The sequence below is a fragment of the Convolutriloba macropyga genome, chromosome 11 (assembly GCF_964194025.1).
Source record: "Convolutriloba macropyga chromosome 11, txConMacr16.3, whole genome shotgun sequence".
Taxonomy (NCBI): Eukaryota; Metazoa; Xenacoelomorpha; order Acoela; family Convolutidae; genus Convolutriloba; species Convolutriloba macropyga.
In genome coordinates, this window is record NC_134478.1 from 12,564,698 (window position 1) to 12,574,639 (window position 9,942).

Consider the following 9,942-nt stretch of genomic DNA (forward strand, 5'->3'; position numbering starts at 1 on the left):
GTTCTGTAGCTGGGGGGCGCACAACGTACTGGGGGCACATAATTCTTTTACTACTACTACCACTACAAACGGAAAAGATCCGGCAATTGTTATAATAACTGTGTGGAAATTTTGTGCGCATCGCATTCATATAATTCCGCTATCGGAAGGAAATTCTATGCTATTGGAGAAATTGCCAGCATTAAAAGCTGACCAAAGTTTATTAGTAGTTTATTGCAACCCTAATGTTGGCTGCGCATTTTGAAACGGTACGAAAAATTGATTGTACAGTGGACGAGATTTCATTTGAAGAGATAAAGATTTGAAGCAGTCCCAAAAATTTTCGCTTTCAGTAAAGTTGGGAGCATTTGTCAACTCCTTGGGTGAGAGTATAACAATCACTAATAACTCAACTAAAACGGTTTTAACAACGGCTAACCACAGATTGATGAAAGTTGAAGCGCTGTATTTGATAAATATGAAGATAATTGTCTGCTTATTCTGAACTTGATGAATAAAGTTTGTGTTGACATGAAAGAATATATCCAAGGTGCCAGTTCTGAGTGGATGGTTGTGCAAGCACTCCATCCCAAATTACTCCATATTCCGGGCAATTGTGACATGGAAACAGGATTAGTATCTGTGCACCACGCTATAACTCATATCCTCATGATTGTCTCTTGATCCAACATTCCCTGTCCACTTTGATCAATTCGTTTCCTTCTTTGTAAAATTTCTGTATATAGTCACTTTGTTGGTTTTATTTTCTTTGGTTCTTTCATTTCGATGGTGCAAGAACCAAAACAAACTCTGATGTGACTACATTTGGTTGAACATTTGGTTGCTCTCAAACGTACCTCACTCTCAAAAATGACATCCTCAGTTTGAAATTGACTTTTCAATGCCTTAAGTCAAAGCGGAAAGGTCAAGCGTTGTGTCACTCTAAATTATTATTCAAGAGCATTGTATAGAAGTAGCGATAAGTAGATTCTTGATCAAAAATTAATATCTCAGCCTTTAATAAAAAGGAATTTCGTCTGTCTTTGGTATCCTTCTGAGACTGCTGACCTACGAAGCTATTGCGGCTTTTATCTGGCAATATGCGAGCTTTATTATACCGAGTTCTCATCTTACCGTTTTTTTCCGACCATTCGATTTTTTGTCCTCAAAAAAGGGATAACAGGTAAAACCCATAGGGCCTTAAGTTCTCTTAGAGCCTTAGGTTGATTAAGTATGCGATTCTTCGAAAGGTTTGAGAAAAAAATTCTTGGATTGTGTGTAAGGCGGCTTGACCTCATGTTCTCCCCCCCAATTAAACTAAAACTACTCTCCTTAAACCTTAGCAAACTACTGACGGAAGTGAGCGCTTGGTAGTCGTTTGAGAGCACTTCGTTCGGCTTCGTCGATTGTTTGGCTTATTCTACGCTGTTCGTCGATTGTTTGGCTTATTTAACTACGCTGTTCCTGTTTTAAAATCATTGATGTAAATTCTTCTTTTCTAGTTTTGTCCAAAATAAGCAGTCAATAACCGAGGTCAAATGTTTTTTATAGGCGCTGAACACTTATGCGATCAAAACTTAACGATTTGCTCAGCAAATAATTAATTGATCTCATACGAAGGTTGTAGCAATTATATTAGTCCTGTCGGTCTTTTTTAATGCAATTTTTCGCTTGACCAATTTTTAGTGTAAGCATCTTGACTTTTCGTTCTCAAAAATGGGATAAACAGGTAGCGCCCAGAGGGCATATTGTGTCACATAAGGCCTTCGGGTTTCAATGTTTTTAGCAATGATTATCTTTAGCAAGAGTTTTAGCAATGATTATCTTTTTGTTTAGTTTTTTTCCTCTTAGTTTCGCAACTTTTGAGATTTTGTCGTTTTGGCCGGGATTGTTCAATTGGTCTCCTGGTCAGGTACATTAGGTTTGTTCTTCTTACAAAATCTTGGATTGTATTTCCGGACTTGTCCTGCTATGTTTTTTTACTTCATCGAAAAAAATTTCTTCGTTTGCCTCATTTTGCCGCCTTTTCGACATTCCGTGAAATTTTTTTGACTCCTCTAGACTGGTTTCACACTTCTCTCACTCTGCTTAAGTGTCTTTAGACAGCAGTTGCTCAGCAATGCACTTAGGAATGAACAGAGTCAGTATCAAAAAACGAAATCAGAAATAGACCTGGGATAAACCCATAAAGCCCGATTTTAGATGCCCGTTACTCAAACTTTGTTCTTAGTTACCATCTCTAACGCTTATTGGTTTTGATACTATCCCCCATGTGGTCCCACTACGAAACAGGAGCATGTTCAGCTCAAAAATGACATCAAATTATTTCGCACTTTGGCATTCTTTGTACGAAAGTCATTTTTTCACTAGTTTTTTCTCTTCTGTCAATCCCAATCTTGGTTATGGGAATCAACGCCGGCAATCTGCCGGGTATATTTATTAACGATTTCAGTTTACTATCCGAAAGAGGAAGTCGTCAGTAGCCTTGGATCTTCATTGATATTGTGATGGATTTGAATAGGGGGCTTTCATTTGCCAAACGGTTATGGATATCACCTACAATGTGATTGCTGGTTGTCTTTTTGATACTTAGTTTTTGTTGGACTTGTTTCAGGATTCTTATAGAAGGAAGAGTGATGAACATAACATAGCTCATGTTTTTGGCTGGAAAACATTTCTTCAACATCTCAAAAATCAGCGTTAACTAGTTAAAAGTCATCGCGGTGATCTTGATTGTAACGAGTTATGTTGATCTTCTTTTTGATATAATAGTGAACTTTTAATTTGATGGCTGTCATTTTTAATTGCTCTCAAAAGAAGTTGTTAGCAATTATGTTAGTCCTGTGGTCTTTATTTATGCGATTTTTGGCTTGACCGGTTTTTCGTTTGGCCCATTTTGACTTTTTGTCCTCAAAAACGGTATAAACAGTTAGCGACCAGTGGGCATTAGGTGCTCTTAGAGCTTTTCAGCTCTGTTTCAGCTCAAACTGTTTTCTTCAATTTTTGATGTTTGTCATTTTTCAATTCCTTTCAGCCTTAGCTGTCAATTTTTCGTTTTTTTTACATTTGTTTTTTAATTTTCATTATCTACGTCTTTTTAGATGCAGGGCCAAAAAAGGATTTTATGGGTTTGAGAATAAGTTACTGACAAATTTTTAGCTGCGATGGAACAGCTTTCAATTTTTTGAGATGACAGATTTTAGAATTTTTTTTGATAAAACCTTTTTTTAAATTTTTTGAAAATGTTTGTCGGTTTTAAGATTTTTCCAGCCTCAAGAGCGCGGAAACTCCTCTAGGGTTTAACAATCGGTTACTATGTAGTTTTTAATTGTAAAAAAATGTTTTTAAAGATCTCAACACCACCAATTTTAGCTTTTTTATTACAAAATATTTTTTTTATTTTTTGACATTTCTTGTCATTATTCAGGTTTTTCAGCTTAAAAGAAAATCTTTGTTAGGGTTTGATAACTGGAATTAATTACTGGAAAATGTAATTCTGCCATGGATTAGTTTTTAACTTTTATTATCAACTTTAATTATCTGTTTTGTAAGAAAGATTTTGTGCTTCCGATTGTCTGATTGCGTCTACAAAACACGCTAAAATTATTCAAAGCTCCGATTATTTGAGCTCATGCGGAAAACACTTTTTTCAGTTTCAATGAGAACTGAAATAACGTCGGTCTTGTATATTCACAGATTTTTTGCGCAATTTAAAGTATTCGTATCCAGGCATCTGTTTTCCTACATTTTATTGAACATTTTAAGTTGCGGTGATGATAAACTTTGGAAAGCTTGTTGGGAAAAAGACTCTGGTGACAGAAGTCAGTAGAGGTATGGACAAGCAATCACTGAAAACAGTCCCAAAGATTGAGCCAATATTGTGGTAGCAGCAAAAACAGCTCAGACACATTCAACGCTCCATGCAGCCATTTATTCAGTTGCTCAGAAAATTAATTCTTTTGGGTGGCAAAAGTCTACAATGCGTGGTTGACGTTCGCGATAATTCTTATGTTCAGGCTGCTGTTGAACAAGCTGTTAAAACGTTTGGATGAATCAATATTTTAGTAAACAATGTATCTGCGATTAGATTAACACCGAGTGAAATGACCCCTATGGGGAAATTTGATTTCATGCATCAAGTTAATGTCCGAGGAACTTTTCAAGATGACACAACAGTGTCTTGAATATCTTAGACAATCCAAAAAGCCTCACGTACCTGTTATCAGTCCTCCATTGATCATGAAATCAGTGTGGCTCCCGAGACATGTGACGTACAAAATTTCAAAATACGGAATGTCAATGTGCGTGTTGGGAATGTACAAAGAGTTAAAACATGCCAGAATTTCAGTGAATGCATTGTGATTTAAAACTGCGATTGCGACTGCTGCGGTAGAGATGCTGGGTTGAGATGGCATGATGAATCAGCCTCGAAAGCCGCGTATTATGGCGGACGCAGCCTATATATTACTTTAGCAAAAGATTCAGGTAAGCGGCATTTTAATATCGTTCAAGCCCAAATAAATTATCAGTTGTATGACAACTGTAATAGTTGCCCACCTAATAGAGAAGAGTATCGTGTCATTATCGCAATGAATGTGTGTAGTTGAGTACAGATTCGAACCATTTAAACTCAAAGTAACGCGGTCTTGGACTTTGAAGGGGAGTTCATTTCAATTTAACGAGTTTTAAACTGAGTGTCAGTTAATAGAAAATGGAAACAAATATATTAAAATGTTAAGATGTAGTCTTTGAATGTAATTTATAATGTCAATTGTGATTGGTCAGTATTGGCCGAAACAATAATAGTGATGTTTTATTTGCTCTTAATTGATAGTTTTATTGATAGCCGTCATCAGCCTCTCAAGGGCTATTATTTAGGCGCTCTACTTTTTACAATTCAACAAATTTGAATTGTATTAGGGCGCTGTCTTTTTTTAAAGATCTGTGCACACAATTTCACGATTTTTGAAGTCAAATTGGATTAGTGATTTTGGTCACGCCGAAACAGGAAGTGGTGCGAAAAACCGAGTGGATTTTCGACGTGAATTTTCTCTCTCTAATTTTAACGTACAGTAAAAAAAACGGTGTTGAAGCAAAAATTTGCTTTCTCGCTAGTGGTTTTTCGTTCACTTGTGGCAATTTCATTTTGACTTTTACTGTTTTCGGTTTTTTGGATCGGATGTTTTTTTTCTAAATGGTTTTCCCAATCCATTCATAGTTCAATCAAGGCCTAGTTTTTTGTCTGAAACAAAGTTCTCTTTCTTGCCAGTTTTTTTCCAAATGCGTCATTTGGCATCAATTTGCAATTTTTTTTAAAAAATTTTTGTTCTTAGTTTTTGAAATTTGTTTTCCCAATCCATTCATGGTCCTTTCTAGTTCTAGTTTTTGTTGAGTCAATGAAAATTATTTGACTTGTACCAATTTGATATAAATGGACGCTCTGTTTTTCTAAAAAAAATAGGAACTGTAGGTAAATTTGATCAGAGCTCCTTATTGATTTCTCTATTTTGGCTCGACAGAAACGGTGCGCGGATCAATTCTGCCCCGGAGTTTTTACCCTCACCCGTTCCAAATTACATGTTTATTAGCCGCGAAGCGATAGCGGCTATTATTGGAGACATCGTTGTTTTTTTTAATTCGTCGTCTCCATCGAGGATTCTTAAGACCTGAATTCTTGGAATTGACTTTTTCAATGACTTCAGTGACTTCTGCTTTGCAGTCAAAACTTTGTGTGCGTGAAGTCATATCTGCTTTTGGCTCAATTGCTTGACTTTTCATTGAAAAATGACTTCTGAACTCATTTATAGAAGTTTAATCTTTGAGGAACTTTTACCAGTTAAAGTTCAAAAGTGTGCATCTAAGTAGTGCCAAATCATATGGCCTAATTCCTGAGTTTTTGATTTCCTATATCAATTTTTGAAAAAGCTCTTCTAGAGCTTTGTCCTTATAGACCGGACCTGTCATAAAATTGACAGTCTGAATCTAATTGAAGAAGTCAAGTGGTCTATTAAGGACTTGGTCGCTAATCTGTCTATCCATCTCTTTAGTTTTTTCAATTCGTGGTAAGCCACAAGCGTTCCTCGCGGCTATTTTTCGGGAATCTGCCGGCTATGTTGTTATATAGTACGTTACAAGGTAAAAAAGCACATGCGCCTGGGGCGTTAAAGATATAAGCCCACTAAGCCGGGGGCAAAATAAAATGGTTCCCGGAGCGTTTTTGAGCTGATGTGAAAAACTTCATAAACTTGAAAAACTATATTGTTGGAGATCTATATCTTCCGTTCTTTGTTTATAATTCTTGATTGACTTCACAAATCCTTCTCTTTCCCGTTTATCCCACGGTTGATAGTTGATTAGTTATATTATTTACTATCATGAGTTATTTGAATAGAAAAGAGGATATACGACAATTAAGAAAAGCTTTGTTATCTTGTTCAACATCATCCTTTGATTATTATTTCAATCTGTCCTTTAAGGTTTGCTCTGCAGTCTAACCATAACGAAAATGGAAAATGTTAAAGTGGTTCAACATATATAGTTATTAAATGAGACAACCGACATTTCAAAGGAGGAGTTGATATTATTTAAAGTGACCTTGAGATATTCGTTTCAAATCAGGAGTAGATAGGAACCTGCGACATAGGAACACTGGATGTGTTTAGAGCAATATATCAAACAAGGTGCTTCCTCCTCCTCTGGTTCAGACAGTTCATCGTCAAGATACACTAGAGTCAGTAGTGAACAACATGCAGTCTATGATTAGACCTCAGATTGTGGAGGACATCGGTAAAGTGTTCTTGTTTGAACTATCCGGAGACCAGTCTGGCACATTTTACCTGGACGTGAAGGAAGGAACAGCTGGAAAAGGAATTCCCGAAGTTAAGGTTTGCCACAATTGTTATTAGCAAGTTTGATTAAGATAAAGAGCTAAATTTGCTTGTTTTGTGTTTTTAATATTGCAACGGCAAGCTGTTCGATTTGGACCCTTGACATTATATTAAGCACGATCTCAATTCGGAGCTAAGTTCCTAATTTTTATGGCATTTCTCTTGATTACTAATGAAGAATACTGAGATAATCTCAATTATTGTCACAAATAAATCTTACAAACTATAGTGCAAGTGTACTGTTAGTGACGATTTCGTTAAAAAGAACGACGAAAAAAAAAACAACTTAAATTTAGAGAAGAAACAAGGAGGCTCGTTAATGTGCGATCGCACATAAGGTTCTGACCCCGCTCTTCCACAATTTAGAAAAAACTGTCTACCAAATGAGGAACAGATAGAAAAACCCAAAAATTCAATTATTTTTCAAAAGGTATTGGTGTACGAAAAGATAGCCTCCAAGGCAAAAAAAGCAGTGGAGTAAAAGTTGAATTATTGGATTGATAAGATATGTCAATATTAAGAAAGCGAGTCGAAGCGAACAGCAAAATGAACTAACAACAACAAACGTTATTTACATCAAAAATTTTATGTCCGTTTTTAAAAACAAAACTTAATAACAAAGTCAAAATAGCGTCAGATAAAACTGAAACTAAACAAAACAACTTCCAAATCACCAAATGGGACTAGTCCATAATAAGGCTTGGTAACAATTACAACAATAAAGAACCAAAACAGCGAAGTTGAAAAATTCGCTTATATTTTTTTTGAAAAACAATTAATTTTCAAAGTAATGAATACCAAAAGAAATCAACTAAAATATTCCATAGGTTTACAGTTACCAGTGCCTCTATAGAAGGGAATTAAGAATGTCGGTATTCATTTTTTTATGCGGTTACAAAATGAACAACAAATAGACAACAAAGAAAAAATCAATTAGAACTTGCCAGAAAACGCTTTCAAAGCCGTAAAGCCATATTTTGGCCCTCGAAATATGTCCGATTTTACCTTTTTTGAACACCGATAATTTATTATGTGACTCTTCATTAATGAAACTAGGTAACCAGTAGACAAAAAAAAGAAACAGGCAAATTTTGTTAACACTGGTCTTTTTTTTGAAAAAAAATTATTTCCGAAGACATGAGAGCCATTAATTACAAAATGAAAAATGGGCAAATGCATAAATACTAAAAACATGTGAAATCTGGTAGTATCAAAGCCAGAAAACCATAACTTAAGGCGTGAAACCGCAATTAACATTGAATTTGTATTCAGTAGAAAAAAGAAGCATTCTTTCATTGCTGACACTAAGCCACAAAATGACCAAATTAAGAGAAAAATGGAGGCAACGTTCAAGAAGCCATTTTTTATTTAAAAATCAAAAAATTTTGAAAGTCAAAACGACCATAAGCTTTCAAGTAATAAGCTAGATACGCTAATGGAGCTAATTACGAGACCAATTGGACCTATCACTAGTGAGCCTTGATTTGAAATATTCTGTTCTTTAATTAATATAAAAAAGATCGTATATTTTAATTAAAAAAGACCAACTGATTATAATCCGAATAATTTCTGGACTGTGACATACCAAAACTGGTCCAAAACTAGCCCTCCTTATGCTGTTTGTCCATTAAAAACACTTAATTTTTCGAATGTCATAGATAGAGATATTTTGTTAGTTAAAAATCAAAAATGAATGCTGCAATTTTGAAAATCAACAAATAAATTGAGCAAAGAGCGGCAAAGTTTTAATTACCGAGCACTCTCAATGGAAGTTGAAGTAGAAACAACCCCTTTTGAGGCTACAAAAATCGCTTTCTTGGTGTTTGTTTGTGCACTTTCCAAATTTAATCTAAGTGGACTACAGAAACTTGTTTCATGCTGTTTTTGATGAAAAAGTCTGAATTTTGAAATATTTAGCCAAAATTCTGACAAAGAAATTTAAGAAATAGCGGACAATGTTTTTCGTCTTGAAAAATAAAGTCAACAACACTCTTAAAAAATTTGAACGAATTGTAGCAAAATTTTCAAAATTTTAGTCAAAAATTCCGGAAATTGTGAATAAAACCAACGGAATTCACTCTATTTTTTCAAAAAAAGTTTGAACCTCGATAACTTCATGTAGAAAACAAAAATCTAAAAAAATCTTTTTGAATCAAAATTCTACGCTGGACAAGCTTTCCAATGACACCAGACTCAACTCTCTGCTACGAATATATCGACCGCGACCAAATCGTCTGAACAAAAAAATCCCATTTGAGTATTTAGCCAAAACTGTCTGAACAAAAAAACTGTCCCTAGACCTGGCAGCGGGTGGCCTTAAGCAGGCAAAGGTACTGTTCTGAAGCTGTTGAACTTGTGTATCTGCAGACAATTTTCTCTCTAGCCACGTTTGCGCTCAAAAGGAAAGGTTTCTGGCCTTGTATATGTTAGGAGGCACAGTTTATATTTGGTTGTGCGTTTATTATGTCACATGGATTCGTGGCTGGGCTGTTTATCATTGCGACAAAATGAATTTGACTAGCGGTGTGGTTTGGTTACACATTATTATGAAGAGCAAAAACTCCTCTGCTTAAAGAGATCACGGAATTGTGATGTTCAAAATAAGAAAAGCCTCCAAAGAAAATAACACCTATTCTGATTCTCATAGGAAAGATAACCCCACCGCGGAAATAACCCCCTTGTTAGAATTAAAAAAGCGCTCGTGATATATTGAACGTTTGTGACAGTTTCGAATCAAGTCCTAATTGAGGCTTGGCCAAAAGAGGTTTTTCCTGCGGGGGTTTATTACCTATCTGATAGTATGGGAAACGTCGACTGATTATTGTTTCAGTCGGAAGTGATGTTACAAAGAAACTGAGTGGAAGTGATATTGTTGACAGGGCAAGAGGAAAACTGAAATCCAACTCCGCTTTCATGCGTACAAAGTTGAAGATTGTAGGACATATGTTTGTAGCAATGACGTTTGAAAGAGTTCATTAAGAAGATACAATCAGGATCGTATTTCTCATTGAATTATCCTTGTTATATTTTCCTTGCTGATCTAATAGAGAGGCGCAAAATATTTTGTAATTTTGAC

General features: G+C 35.4%; 1 protein-coding gene and 1 pseudogene across 1 annotated transcript in view; one reads left to right on the forward strand and one right to left on the reverse strand.

Moving 5' to 3' along the window:
* The window catches only part of LOC142349540 (endoplasmic reticulum resident protein 44-like), a 558,035-nt gene that overhangs the window by 428,423 nt on the left and 119,670 nt on the right, over positions 1-9,942 (reverse strand). The window lies entirely within an intron of this gene.
* LOC142349044 (hydroxysteroid dehydrogenase-like protein 2 pseudogene) lies at positions 3,753-4,452 on the forward strand (annotated as a pseudogene).